Below are 16,191 nucleotides of genomic sequence, written 5' to 3'. Positions count from 1 at the left end.
ATGAACTTTTGTCATTTTTTTTAATCCACTCTTACAAAGTCAGTTTTGAGAGGAAAGAAGTTGTTTGCCAGTAAAATCTGTATTGTTGGAAAAATAAATAAATATAAACAAGTAATTAGTTCTACTTGATGTTGTTTAGAAGTGGCATACAGTTAAATATGCCCTAAAACTTGTGAAAGCTTATGCGTGGGAACAGGCACTCCAAAGAGCACCCACTAACCCATTCCTTTGCTGGAGTCAGGATTTCTTCTGTTTCTGTGTCAAATTGTCTCCCAGGAAACTGAAGAAAGCAGTCCCTTCTCAACTCCCCACAGATTTGTGTACCCTACTTTCCATTTTTTCTTCTCTCTGGTTCTGTGAGGGAGCTCAGTGATTTCAGCTGTTTATACAGTGTGTGCTATACTTGCAGTTATTTATATACACACATATATGTGGATGTAATCCAGCTGAGCTGGCTTTTGCTGTTTTAAACGGAGAGGATTGGCTGTGCACAAAGCTTTCCCCTGGCCTGTGCATCAGTTCCCTACCTAGGCCAAGCCAGTTATTACACACAGCAACACGGCATGAGGCTCAGGGACCACTGAAAATTAGTTACATGCATAAATCATTTCATAGAAGTAGGGACACAAATCAACTCAAATTTTATAAAATATTTATTCTGACTCATTAATAATTATTTGAGACTTAGCTCTTTTCCACAGTTTGTAACTTAGACTTCAGTGCAGACTAAGGTGACTGCATTGCATTTGAGAAAAAGACCAAAACAACTAGCACTAGAGAATCACTGAAGACAAAGACATTTTACAGATGTGACACTTTCTGAATACCTTGGCTCTCCAGATTCCTATTATGCACTGAACAACTCCATCTTTTTAACTTCTTTACAGTCTTCATATAATATTACATGCCAGATGCATGGCCACCCAAGATGGTTACTGCTCTTATTGATAAGGCAATTACTAGAGCAAATGGGGTTAGGGGATTTCTGTTCTAAAACTGAAACAACACGAGATCAAGGTCCAGGGCAACTAAGTTCAAGGCTGTAATTAAAAATCTGGATACTTAATTATTAGCATTTACAGTTAGAAGCTAGGCACTCTGTGAAGATGGTATGCTTAACGAAACCTGTGCCTCAGGCACCAGAGTTGGCAAGGCACTTCTTCATATTTAATGCATTGCACAACTATCACAGGTTTTGGGTTTCTGCTTTGTACAGGGGACAGGGAAAAGGCCTGCTCTAGTAGGTGCCTCTGCCTTTCTCAAATACAGTTTCAGCAGTGCTACTGGCAGCCCATTAGATATCTAGGTGAGGCTGTGATGGACCAGAACAAAAGAGACCTGACCCTCCTCCCCTGCTGAGCAGGCCCTCTCAACTCTGGGCATAGAAACATAAGCATAAAAGTTACCCTGAAGGCCAGCACAGCACTAGGAACTGTGGTAACAGCTAAATCATTAGCTGTTAGAGATCTCTTTTCCATTTTCTTTTTGCTATACTGTTAATTTGCCCCCTGTAATTTTGAGCTTCATTTAACATTCACATTTATTGGTCTCTTATTTATTCATGCACAAAAATAAAGTAATGTAGCCATACAAACCCCAAAACTGGGAATTTCCACACATTTTGAAATAAAAAGGCCAAACTCATCAGTACAATCTTGTTCTTGTGACTAGAAGAGATCTACACCTGTTAGCAAGTGCAAATTTGTTCCTTGGTTGCTTCCTCCAAAACATCTGTGAAATTTCTTTTTAACAAAAGAGCTTGCCGCCTTAATATATACTGTGGGAAGCTATACAGAAGCAACTAGAAAGATGCAGTATTATGCTAAGCTGGAAAAAATTAAGTCACTTTTAGGATTTTCTACTGCTATAAATAACTAAGGCTTTACCTTAAAGTAATGGTTCCTCCAGATGCAATGGAGAAACCACCAGAAATCTGACTCATTACTGCAAGTTATAAATCACAGATTAAGTCTTGATGAAAGGAGCCATGGAACAGCCCACACAGCTGAGAGATATTTGATGGTATAAACAGCCGTAACATTAGTAATTCCCTTCAACTTGATCAACTGAATAAGAGCACCACTTTTCTGAATTACCATATTATACTTGCATGGTTAAATAATGAAGGTTTCATTAGAGTCATAGAATTATTTAGGTTGGAAAAAATCTTAGGATCATCAAGTCTAATTGTTAACATAGGACTGCCAAGTCCACCACTAAGCCACATCCCAAAGTTCCACAGCTACGTGTCTTAAATACCTCCAGGGATAGGGACTCCACCAAGTCCCTGTGCAGCCTATTCTAGGGCTTAACAACCCTTCCCAAAAAGAAAGTTTTCCTAATACCCAATCTAAACCTCCCCTTGTGCAACCTGAGGCCATCTCCTGTTGCTCTACTACTTGTTAAGGGGGAGAAGAGACCAACCTCCATCTCAACTCTCTGGTAGCTGTAGAGAGCTCCATGGTTCTCTTCTATCCTCCATTTCTCCAGATCCCTCAGCTGCTCCTCAGACTCATGCTCTAGACCCTTCCCCTTCTCCATCACTTTCCTCTGGACATTCTCCCTCAAACACAGATATGCTGCCCTCAGCTTACCTGTAGCAAGCCTGGTTCTATTTGAGACTTACAATTTCAGAGCTTATTTCTATTAATAATTGTAAGGTTTCAGAGATTCTCTTATTTTTGAAAGACTTTCAGAATGTTCCTTAGAGTAAGTTTGTTTTTCAACACTATTTTGCAAACTTTTTTTCCTTTTCAAGAACAGGGTTTTTAAAATTTTTTTACACCTGTGATGTCTGTTGTTAAGTGGACACACCTAACTTTAAAATCCTTTGTGCTCTGAACTAAGAAGGGAGGAATCCAAAGCAAAATAAGCCAGAAACACAAGAAATATACAAAAAAACCCAACTCTGTGTACTTCTGACAAGTACAGACAGTAATGATAAAATTTGTTTCTTTAGGAGACCTCCTTGTCACTGATATTCCAAGCAAAAGACATCAAGATGTTTATTACATATGCCCCTCAATGAATACTAAATCCAAAGTATAGATACATGTAATACTGGCTTTTAGATAGGAAGACACTTTGAAAGGTCTCTGACTTACCTTTACTCGCAGCTTTCCAGGTACTTTAACACGTGTCTCTTTTGTTCTGGAAATGATTACTTGATTCTCAGTCCACAACTGCTGCCATCTCTAAAAGAGGAAAGAAAGATCCCTTAGCAACGAAGGGGAGATTTTTAGCTTACCACATTTAAGAGAAGCACACCTGTGATATTCTTCTAAACTACACCACAAAACTTTCCCCAGCCCTCCTCACCTCCAAGGCACCCATGTTGGCTGCACTCTCACTCCAAGCCAAAAGCGGCCCCAGGTCCTCCCTGGGCTCCTTCTGTGCAGTGCCCGGGTGAGGGGAACACTCCCAGAACAGCTGAACCTCATCACCCTTAACAAGCCTAACGCCAGGGCTCCTAAATGGACACAGGTGCTGAGGTTGTCACACACAGCTGGGTGTGGTTAACTTAAGTGGCAAGCTGTGGATACGCTTAAAGAAATACTGCACATGATACAAAGCTTTTTACTTCATCATAGACAAAGCTGACTTTGACACTGATACATTCAGTTATACTTGAGAGACTTATCTGGCAGAACATTTCACAGGTGTAAGGTTTTACACTGTAATCAGCAGGATTGCATGACTGATAATTAGTGAGAGGTCTTTTAGCAGGCCCAAACAAGGACCCAGGAAAGGAATACCTTTCAAGAAACTTCTTATTCATCTCCTAAGGATTATATACCAGAGTGAGGAGTGGGTGACCATGAGCAGAAACACCTGGCAACTGCATTGCAAGGTTTCTACAGAGCCAAATTGGACATACACAGTTAAAGTTAATTTCATTAGATTTTGCTGTTCAGAAAAGAATCATATGGGAAAATGTACTGGATTAAGAAGAGGCAAATAATAAAAATAATATTATTTGCACTTTCCAGGCATACTTTGGATATTCATATAGTCATATTCAGAAGTTAAGAAATCATTGTAATATGCACGTTGGTGTTTCTAGTAGGTATTGGTTAAACTGTTAGGAGTTTTAAGAGAAGGATACTTCAAGTCATTACTTCTATAGCACTCTTTGTCATTGTTCAGCTCCAGTATGATTGTGCAAGAAATTAACTGAGGGACCTGTTGTAAAACAACAACCGGTGTCAAGGAAAAGGGGAAAAAAACCCCCAAATCTGTCTAAAAGGTATGCAAGCAGCTAAGGACTGTTCTAGCAAAGTTCTCTAGGTCCATATTGCCCAATAACCTCATTCTTTCAATTACAGCCTCTGTCACTCTGCAGGGCCTTTGGCATGGGCAGAGCAAACAGTGAGAAATCAGTCCCGGACTTAGGAAGATAGAAACACACAAACACACTCTTCCTCATTTCAGGATGGGCTGCCTCTGACTTGGTCTACCTCAGGTTTGTGATGAAGGAATCCAGACCAGTTTAGTTTCTGCCACCTGCTGAAGGCTCCATATTATAGAGTCAGCATTTGCAGGAAGAAGTAATAGCCTTTATTAGAAGAACAGGGGGGAAAAAAAGTTGGGAAAAGCAAAGTAAATGGCAGGCACTCAACCTGTCAGCCCATGGCAGACCATGCAGAACACAATGTCATACATGAAGATGGGCTGAGTGCCTGGAAATATATCTTTTTCCAAGAATATCAATCTAATAAAAATGATTAATTCTGCCCACAGATCCTGCCTGTCTTATTCTCTTAGGCTATCATGGCTTCAGAAAAAATCCTACAAACATCTGGGAGACACTGCTGGCAGGAATGGGTGAGTTCCAGCAGTGCCATTCCCTGCCAGGCCACCCTCTCATTTCCCAGCCAAAAATAAAAAGTTGTGCTCCCTGGAAGAGTACTCTGAAGGGAGGCTGGCCATCATGTTCACCACAATTAAAGAGCAGGCTTGTAAAAAGCATGCTCTGGGATTATAAAAAAAGAACCTTGCTACATCTATGTCTCTAGTTCAAAGATGCCAATCCTGCCTCCCTTTGCTGGAATAAGGTTGGTTTAGACCACAAGATTCAGATTGTTACAGAAAAATTGCCAACTTCAGGACAAAGGGACAACAAAATATTGCTTTTAAAGAGGCAGGTAGAGCTTTCAGAGAGATGGATCAAACTTTCCCATTCACCCCTGACTTTTTACAGTAGGTGAAAAGTCAGTCAATTAAAAAAAACAAAAACTTAAAAGGAAAAAAAACAAAAACCCAAAACTCCACTTTTTTTTACTAAACACCACAGCTGGATTTACTAAAATTATAGTTGAGACCACTGGAAAATTGCTAGGGTGATAAAACAGCTTGTATCATAACCACCACTTTCATTCTGCTCTGTGGTTTAAAAATGCATCTGATTTACTGTCTAGCTTTTCTTGTCTGAAAAACGTAGCTGTACAATCCTTAGTGGTTAAAACTATGGCTGAGTCATTCTACTTTGCCACAGCTGACTTATCCTCCAGAAAGCTCCCACCACACTGTCTGGAGAGTGATTGGACATGCTTTGGCTTCTGCACAACCATCCCATGGAAGGAGACCATGTATATTCCCAAAGCCTGAAACTGTACAGGGAGTTCTCTGGAAGCTAGAGATGAGAAAGGACTAAAAAATGTGTGCAAGGAGTGTCTAAACACAGTAATGGGAAATGCAGAAAATATTCACCAGTTGTTAGACTCTTCCCATCAGAGAGTGATCTGGACAACAAGCTGCTTCCTGCACATCTCAGCTCCTCAGCTGCAGGCTCTCATTGACAGAGGATTCACTGGCTGATTGTTCATATGGGAAGGAAGAACAGACACAAGAGAGCAAGACGGGAGAAACCAGAAGTTAAGACAAAGTCAAAGGAGATGAAATGGGTTGGAGTAAAATGGAGAGGCAGAAAGTCTGCCAAATAAACTCCCTATGAGAAGAGCACTTTTAATTGTGTTCCACTTCTGCTCACCAATACTGCCTGGTCATCCCATGCAAATCCAGTAGACTCTGTTACTGCCTCTCTTTCTGTCAAGACAAGATAGAAAAATGACACTGGTGTGGGAAGTATGTCCCAACAGACTTACCAGGTTTTCATTGTGTTTGTCACCCAAGAATGAAGATCCTGCTTTTCCCCCACAAGCAGGAATTTCTCCCTTCCCCAGCAATTTTTACCAGTCTGCCCCAAAACTCAGCATCCTGCTCATTAACTTCTTGGCACTAATTGATTTATTATGGGAGAAGATGCTAAACAGGTGGTGATAGTTAGGCAAAAGAAAACCACCAAATCAAACTAAATATTTATTTAAAACAACCCTGTGATAAAGCCTGTGCTTTGGCTTTCACATCCCCAGAGTAATCACAGCAGATCTCACTGAAAGTAGATGTTCAGATATGATACAGTCTTAAATAATCAGAGACAAAAAAATTCAGCAGGTTGTGTTCTCAGCTCATAAAAACACTACATTAAATGGAACATATTTACTGCAGCCCTCAAGGGTACATGGTAAAAAGGTATATTTTTTTTACTCTGCAAGACTTATCCCAAGTCTATTTCATTTCACTTGGGAGTCTGGGTTTCACTGGATTTAAGCGTCTTCCTTCTGATCTGTGCTCAGTGAAAGAGGGAGTTAGAGCCTGTGCAAAAGAACAAGCCAGGTTTATTTTTTAGTAGCATGTTCTCACTGCATATTGGGATCTTAGAGTGCACATGGATAGACCCTTTGTGGCTGGGTAAAGCTACTCTCAGCAGGTGGATGTAGCTGATTCCAGGGGCTCCTGGAAGGTAAAATTCATGTAGCACAGGAAAGGAAAGAAGCCCAGGACTCTGTGCTGGCACAGCAATGTAGCAGCACTAATGGCCAGGGTTTAAATGCAATTTAAACACAACATCTTGTCCTGGGCCAAAATTGTGCAGAAGTGAGTTGGAGAAACTTTTCACTTCATGAGTGCCCCTTGAACAATACAAGAGACAGAAAATATAGCCAAAAAGAACTGGTCCAAAATACTGATAATGCCTTAAACAGCTGTCATCTCCAAATACAAAGCCCAACTTTTATCATAGCATAACTCTACAGATCCTTTACTAGCATAAAAATCAGAAGATGAGGTAAATTTTTTTCCTAAGTAAACTTTTACCAAGAATTTATCACCAGTATTTTCACTTCCAAGTGCAGGCAGAACCCATGGTTACATTGGATATTTTGTGGTTAACCCTGGTAAATGCTGCAGTTCTAATAGCAGGTTCCATAAACAGCACTCACAATTCTGAAAGACTTTTCCCAAATATTTTTCTAACAGCACCTTTTTTTATCCTGAAGTGCACAGGTGACTGCAACTCTTTGCTTTTAGATCCATGACGTAAGTGTTGGTCAAGGGCTGATAGGAAAAGTGACAGGTAACCAATCTTGTCAGGGAGGGGCTTCTCTGTTATGCTCAGATTTTTCCCCTGGATTTTGAAAACTCAGAGTATGCAAGTCAAAACATAAAAATGTCATATTATTTTTTAAAAAACCAAACAAAATAGAGTTGTTTTCTATTCTAGATGCATATTAGGCTGTCAGATATGAGCCCATAAGATATAATAGCAGCGCTACATGCAGTCTGTTATTACAATCTAAAGATTGTATTGTCATGACAATATGAAGGCAGCACATTTGGTTAAACACAAAATCTTAATGCTATCATGTCTTGATTTTTGAGTGCATAACAATGCATTGAAATTTTCTTAATGCAGAATTTTTAGTTAGTGTCTTTTTATGCCTTAGTATTCTATGAATGTGAAGTTATTCCAGCATAACACTGATAATATTTTAGTTATTTGAATTTATAAATATTCAGGCTTACACAGGTAAAGAAAAGACTAGCTCCTCACTTTTTCTCTTTCCTCATGTACTCTTCAAAATACTTTTTTAACAGCACATATAAGAATAGGCATTTATAATAGAAAAAACCCAGCCTCAATAAAAGATAAGTGTAGCACAAGAAGAAACATTCAGTTAGTCCCTAAGGAACTGAATAGTTTCATCTACAATAAACATTTTTCAGGAAAAACCTAACTCTATTTTCTTTGTTGCAGTTCATATTCAGTTTTGTTCCTGTGAGCCAGGTGGTACATAAAAATGCGAAAATCAGATTTTTCAGATAAACCACAAAACAATAGGGCTCTGGCAGATGGATTATCACAAACCCAGGAAAAATACTACTCAGAAAAAAAGAATCAGAACTAAACTGCTGATTATTTTTGAGATAGGATGCCAGGGTAATATTGGTATTCAACCTCTGGAGCTGAGGAATCTGTCTGTCTCCTGGGATGGTGCAATGAAAAGCAAACTGTGGAAGGCATACAAGGCAGGCCTCAGTTGCTGCAGAGTTTGCTTGGACCAGATTTCAGCTCTATACCCATCACTTTATGCAGCTTCTACAAAAATTTGACTGTGATATCAAATCCATCCCAACATTTAATCTGTGGGAATTGAGTGCATCCTAAAGCTTAAGCAAACAGGTACAATGCCACCATTTCTCAGAAACTGAGACTTTGGCTTTGTAGCTCCACTTTTGCAGAGCAGGTTTAACAAAACTGTTAAGGGAAAGTGTAAGCAACTGCAGTTCTTCACCATCCTTACACAAGCACATACCCATCACAATTATAAATATATATATATAAATATATACACAACTGTATTTATGAGTCTGAGATAATTTAGGAAAACTTCAGTTTCAAATTAGTACTCGGCCATCCATAAATAGCAATAACCAGACTGAACTGCGTGGAAAAGCCCCCAGATCAGCAAACCTTCTCCTATCCTCAGGTTTTTTTGGTCATTCTTGGGTTTCTGGGATTTAGATTTGGCAAGAGACAAAATCCCCTTCAGAACTGTGATTTACAGTCAAATAAAAATGTTGAAATGAGAGTTAATATTTGTTTCAAGCTCCTGACGTCATCTTAGTGCATCATGAGCTACATAAACTGCAATACTCTCTCTAAAAGTGTCTAAAAGCAGAATAAAGGATGGTCAGCTACACAAGTTTTTGGTTTTTTTCCCCTTGTACAACCTGGATGGAAATAGATGTGTTTCCTTTTTCTCCTGATGGAAAAAGTTATTGCTATAAAATACCAATAAACTCTACTGAAATAGAAATACTGCTCAGGAAATCATTATTTTAGTCAATCACCTAAAATTTTCATTTAAAATTGCATGCAGATCAAGCTCATGCCTGCTGGGCAGGAGAGCAGGCATACTTAGACAAATGTGTACGTGCCATAATTTTTCCTGAATTTCTCAAGCAAAGTTTGAACTGTTATTTGAGGTCCAAGGACTTCTTATTCATTTGAAAAGTATCAGGTAAGCATCAGTTCCAATGAATCAATAAAATTAATCCCAGAATAGGGAGAAAATCAAAAATACCAAAAAGGATCAAGGCCCTGCAATTAAAGTATTTTAGATTTTAAAAAAGTACACATATTCATATTAATATCTTGCCATTCATGGAGAGAAGAGCATTGTTATAAAGATGGTGCACGCTGTTTTTGTAACTATCATTGGCAGAACCATTCAGGTTGTTCCATTTAATTTAATTATTTTTAATGTACCAGATGGAATGCTGGTGTCACTGTCTAGTTCTTTTTTTCCTCTCATATCTTGACAGTATCTTTAGATATCATGGATGTTAAAAATACTGTTATCAGGAGGAAATGGGATTGACTATAACAAATTTCTTGTCCTCCCACCTCTGAGACGGAAATTTCTATGGAAAGAAAAGTAGGGGGTGATACATAATGAGAAAGGTGACAGAAGTCAAGGGAAGATAAACCAGGGGAAAGATAAGCAGGGGAGAACAAGTGGAAAAAGCAGGGATTGAATAACAAAAGTGATTTGACTAGACAGCTGTCAGATTTGAATACAATACTGATTGTGAAGTTCCACTAGAGATTAGAGCCCTTGCAGGCAGCCTCCTTCATCCTGAACCATTGACAATCCTGTGTCCAGGGCCACTGGAAACTCGGGGCTGCACCTGCACCAAGCACAATGCTCCATCTCACCACAAAACACTCCCTGTGTGCTCCTTCAAAATCCCCATGGGATGTTGGACAAAAATCCAGTGAATGTCTTCAGAAGAATAGATGAGAAAATCACATCCATTCCTTCAAAAGAGTATAGAGTTTTGAAAGATTTCTTCTTTCTAGGAGGGGCCAAAAACTTAGAAATGTGGCTTTTTCTTCTTTATTGAAAAGGAATTCTAGGAAAAAAAAAATAATGTTTTGGAAGAACAATAATGAATTTTCCTGTTGTCTACATGAAAGGATCTTTGGAATTTCACAGGAATAAAATTGACCTGAACACAGCCTAGGCTGACAGAAGGAACTCAAGCTCTCAGAAATTTTTGCCTCCCTTAGCTGACAGCTTCGATGGCAGTGAGACTGCAGAGTACTCAGCATCTTCATCTCCCTGTAAGGTCTTTACAGGAAAAGAGCTTCTCGGTTTCATTTTCCCTCTTCAGGCAAAGTTTTCTTGAGGGGAAAATATTTTCTTTCCTGCAAAACCATATTTTTTGCATGGAAAAATAGGTTATTTCACCCAAAAAGGCATTTCATTTCAGAGAATTTCCATGACAGAAGAGACCCATATGATTTTATCATCTGATAAAATTGATTTCACAGTAAATTATTTTAAAATATTTGCTGGGAACAGATTATTAGCTCTTGAGAAATCACTCCACTGCTTTTCTATTTAGATCTTCAAAATTTGCATTTTTAATAAATCTAACCTCTTCCAAAGGAATAACTCTTAAAAATAAGTTTCCTCTTTTTTCTAAGTTACTGTTCTTTCCCATCTCTAATGCTTCTTCCAATACCCCAGTACACAGGGATAGTAAAAAAAATCCTTAAGTTCATATGGTGAAATGCTCTCAGTGTCTTAAAATGCAGAGATGTTTTGATTGTCCCTTGTGATTCCTGGGGAGGGTTCAAGTCATCAGCTGGCAGATTCAGTTACTGAGCACACAGAGTCAGTGAAATCTCACATCTCGGGCATGACTCAAGAACTGGGAAGGACAAAGTAATTTAAGATTAGATGGGACCTCCACTCTTCAGAGGTTCACACAGCACAAGAAGCAGCATAACCAAATAAACCCGTTGTGCCCTCCTCACATCACATGGTGAATCAAGTTCAAGATCCGTTTAACTTTATAACTCTGCCTTCTTGCTCCATCTTACCGAATTGATCCCTTAATCTCCATTCACCAAACCAAAGGTTTTGTTCTCACATAGTGCATCCCTTCCCAAAACCTGTCTGGAACCTCAGGGGCCCAGACTACTTTTTGAGACTCCCTGGTATTTACTGCAGTGATTTGTCCAGCACACTCAAGAACTACAAGGCCATAACCTTTAACACCTAAAACAAGCTTTGTGTCAGTGTTGGTTTGGGCTATTATTATTCCTTCATTCTCTCTTAGATCTGTTCTTGAAGAAGAAAAAGATGAACAGAAGTCCAGTGCTGCCTTGTAAAAATTCTGGCAGAGAGGTGTGAGGTAGAGTCCTGATAACTAGAAACTCTCACACCCATAATGATCCTCAAGGTACTTAGAAGGCTTAGCTAACAATGCCTTTAAGTATCAACTTCATACAAACCATCAATTGAGCAACAGATGTCTCAATAAATGTGTACCTAGAAAATCTGAACAACTCTTACATGATGCATTTTGAAGCTGAAATTTGCTTTGTGGAGGAAACTTCATTCTCTAAGGTAAGGGACATTGCAGACCCAGCTCAGGTACTGCAGACAAATTCAGCCTGTTCAAGTCAAAAATAATTGCTCACACAGTATGTTCAGGAATGACTTGAGACAGTCACACAATAAATGGGGTGGCCATGAAGGTAGATCATTGGAATGTGATGCCAAGTGACTGTTGCTAGTTCTGGGACAATTTATGACACACTTAACCTGTCTCAGACCCAGAGGCCTGTAAACTCCCTGTGATGCTGGTTTCTGCATGACTTTTTACAATAGCATAGTGGGTGATGAGTGTTTGCTCATGTTTACAGCAGGACTTTCACCCATATTCTCACTCACATACACTTGGGGTAAACCTACAGCATTCAACCTGGTATTCAAATACAGAGTTTTCCAGACTTAAGAACCAATGGGTATGTAAAATGTAAATAAAACCAGCAGTATTTTTCTTTGTTATAGACTTCACTCCTTTTGAACTTCAATTGTACTTTTGTTATTTCAATTTTTTTTTTGCCATGAAACATAATTTTTGTTATAATTTTTGTAGCTACTGTGAGCATATTGCATTTTAATTATAGTTTTAAGGTACTTGTTAACTACAGTGAGCATGGTGTTAAGCTGAAGGACTGCCTTGGTTGGGTCCAAAATTTTCTCTAGTAATTTTCTCCTTATTCTCAGCTTTCTATGCTTTAAGGCTCCAGATTGTTCGATTCCCATTTGGATTTTTAGCCCATCGTGAACTTGACACAGTTGCTAAGATACATATCAGTCTGCACCATGTTGATACAATATTATTTAAACACTTTAAAGGGCAGTCTAACAGTTCTCTGTAAACACAAAACTCCACCATAAACTGTTCTCTGCAGAAACAAGCAGCCTGACACAAAAATTAAATCCAGGGTATTTCAGAGATTACCATGGAAGTGCTCATGAGCACCTGCCTGCCACCACCACAGTTGTGGCCACCCTGGTCCAGCTTCAATGAACACGCAGGTCCTCTGGCCAGTACCTGCAGCAGCCACCCAGCCTCAGCTGCTGTCCCTGTGCCAGGTTCCCCTGCTGCTGCTGCTGCTATCACAGGTGTGCAGGGAGTTTGATTTGATGGTGGCAGCCCAGGGCCAATGGCTGTTTCCAGGCCTACCTCAGTACTCAGCCCAAAATCAATCTGACCAGGAGCCCTGCTCATGACCAAAGGCCTTGCCACACTGCATAAAGTTGAAATTAAAAAAAAATAATAAAAAATATAAGTTTATCCCTTTACAAAGAAGGGCCAAAGAGTCACAGTCGGCAGAAAATACAGGCCGAGGTCATGAGGCCTCTCCGGTAACTGATGTTTGTATTCCATGGTACTTGGTTAGCTTGGACAACAACTGTCAGGAAAATGGGTTAAAGACTTTCTTAGATGATGCTAAGAAGTCTTCCCTGAATCCCAAAGGAACATTTTCCCAGAACTAACCCTTGATTTTGATGATTTCTCAGCGCTCTTTGGTGCTGGGCCTGTGAGCCGTGTGTCCCCTGTGGCGGCGGCCGAGGCCGTTCCCTCTGAGGCGAGTCCGTGAGGGGAGCATCCGACAGTGCCCTGCACACACCCAGTGACCACGGCACAACCTCACAGCAACAGCCCCATCCTAACAGCTGAGGCACAACCTGACACCTCCCGTGACCATTTCCAACCCTCTGAAGATAGTGAGGAGCATCTTATGCAAAATATCTCTGTGTGGGACCCAAGATCCAGAGATCGTGTCTCATGCTGTGTGTTAACACCATTGCCCTTGTGCAATGACCCCCTTCACCATGTGTGCACTGCCAAAAATGGACCAAGTTTTCAAAACCAGAAAAAACTTTCCCAAAACTCTATATTGTTTTCAGAGTAAAAATATTTGTATCCACTCTATACCTTGACTCTATACTTTGACTCTACAGTATCACAGTCTTGAGGATAGTTTCACAAAGGCCATGCCACCAATATAGGTGATGGAGAGGCTAAAAACACACAAAAATTCTTTCCCACTCAGTTAATCCCTACTGGGTTTATATTTTTCTAATTATTCAGAATATCCTTGGGTCAGCCTTAAACTTTAACAGTATCTTTAGTTGTTTTCCTGTACTCCATTAAGTTCAAGAGTAGTAAATGTTTATCTTCTCCCTTCTAGTTTTACTTCCTCCACTAAAGCATATTCAGTCTGTTCATTATTTCATACGTTTTAGGTCAGGCTACAAACTTCTCAGTATCATGTCTTCTCTCTTCTATGGTGGTTCAAATTGATGCATCAGCTTTTCTTTTACCTGATTTTGTCCTTTTCTAAATATTCCTGTTAATCCCTTCAACTATTAAGTTTCCAATGATACAATGAGTAAAAGCAGAACAGGAAGGGTGCAGGTACCAATTCAAATCATCAGCAAAGTCCAAAGCAATGGAGCTTCCTCTTGAAGAAAAACAATTTCTCCCTTACAGAACAGACCATGGCACGCAGCATTTTTTTTCTGCCTCACTTTTCAGTCACATCATTTTGTGTGGTCACAGAGACAGTTCTCATGAATCTGAGGGCTTGTTTTAGGGTTTTCTTGGTATTCATGTTGTCCTTTGACACTATGCCCACAGGCAGCTCTTCTGAAAGACCACACTGTGGCCACTGTCCTGGTGTTTATGGGCCAATGTAATGGATTTCTGCTTCAAAATCCAATCAGATATTTTTGTTTTGAGGATCATGTAATCATCTTTCAATTTGTTTCCAAAAGAAACAAGGTTTCTAGTGTTCCTATTCCAAGGTCCTAAACTTGAGTAACAGCACCAAAAAATGGTGATTTTTTCCTTGAGATTTTTATAAATATGCTAAACCTTCTTAATGGTAAAAATCCATTTCAAAATGGAAAAAAAAAGACATTCCACTTGCAAAATTAATATTAGGGCACTCCAACATCCAAAAATTGCTTCATATTTTTAATGAAAACAAGAATTTTAACATATTTTTCTATTAAAATCAAAGTCTCTAGAAAAAAAGACTTCAATTTCAAATTTTCTAATCAACTGTACTTCCTGTTCTTTGCATTTATCTTCCTGATATGTCCTATCATTTATAATATACAAAAAAGTTTCTTCCTCTTTCTCCTGTGAAAATGGAAAGTGATCCAATTAACATTTTCCCCAAAACCAGGCCTGAGTGTTGCAGTAATATGAGACCACAATTTGCCATGCTACTGCTAATCCTGCCAGACCAGACAGATGTGAACATCCTTCCCTGCACAGCCATCAGAGATTACAGCCTGAAAGTCACCTTCAAGCACACGGTGAGTGCTCTGGGCCACCAGAGGACCAAGAGATGGAGTCCATTCACTACACTCTCCCCATGCAGAGCAGAAGAAGAGAGAATAGAAATTATTCTCTAGTCCTACTCTGATCCCATGAAATTTGGAAACTCAGGAGACTGAAGGCTTGTGAAGACACAAGATATTCCATTTAGCACATTCTAGGATCTGTGTCACACTATTTCACATTTACAAGTAAATATTTTCACCAATTTTAAAAGAAAAATAAACCAAAGCACAGCTTTAATATAGAATCCTTGGACTGACTCTTTTAAGAGCCATGCTTGGATGAATACTGCACTAATCATACCTTTTCCACTCTGAATTCAGAACTGTTAAGTGTCCCCGCTTGTTCTTTGGCAACAGTGACAGTCTCTAGTTAGGACTTATGAGGAGGGTTATAATCTAAGAAAAATCAATATTGTTATTTTAAAGTGTTCAGCCATGAAAGAACAATCAACGGTTGAAAAGACCAGGAACAATCAATTTCAATGAGCAGTTCATACTGGGTAACAAGGCAGCACAGATATAGATAAAGATTGACTGATAGGAAAGAATATTTAAAGCATTAATTAGATACACGAGAGCTTAATGCCCCTCAGAAGAGTTTTTAAAAGAAGAAATCATCTTAAAGTTTCACATTCCATTGCAGAATTACATCCATCAAATAGCATTTGACAACTGTAAGATTGAAAACTATTTTCTTTTAAAACAATAATAATTTGTTAAGCTAAAGCATATACTGCTGTTTGAATTCTGTGGGAGCATGTAATGTCATTACTTGAACTCTCTAGAGGAGAGTTACTCACATGTCTAAGTAAATAAGTGCCAAAATCTATGGCAAAGTAAATGACATCATCAGATTCAGATTCCAAGCTGGAGCTGTCATAACATAGTATGAGACTTCCTTAATGTGAAGGCCCTGAATGCCAAATTGGCACATGACCCTGTTTTCTTGTTCTTCTATAGGAGCACTTGGAACCAGGTACCCATTTTGGTTTTAAGGTGTACATACGTACATGAATAAATGTGTGATATGCCCATTCCTTTGTCACAGAAAACTAACTTATGCCTTATTTCAAAGGTTTATGGGAGAGTCTCAGGAAATAAAAACAAGACTTACAACCCCAAAACC

This window comes from Geospiza fortis, unplaced genomic scaffold, assembly GCF_000277835.1.
Source record: "Geospiza fortis unplaced genomic scaffold, GeoFor_1.0 scaffold318, whole genome shotgun sequence".
Taxonomy (NCBI): Eukaryota; Metazoa; Chordata; class Aves; order Passeriformes; family Thraupidae; genus Geospiza; species Geospiza fortis.
This window is presented reverse-complemented; position numbering follows the sequence as displayed.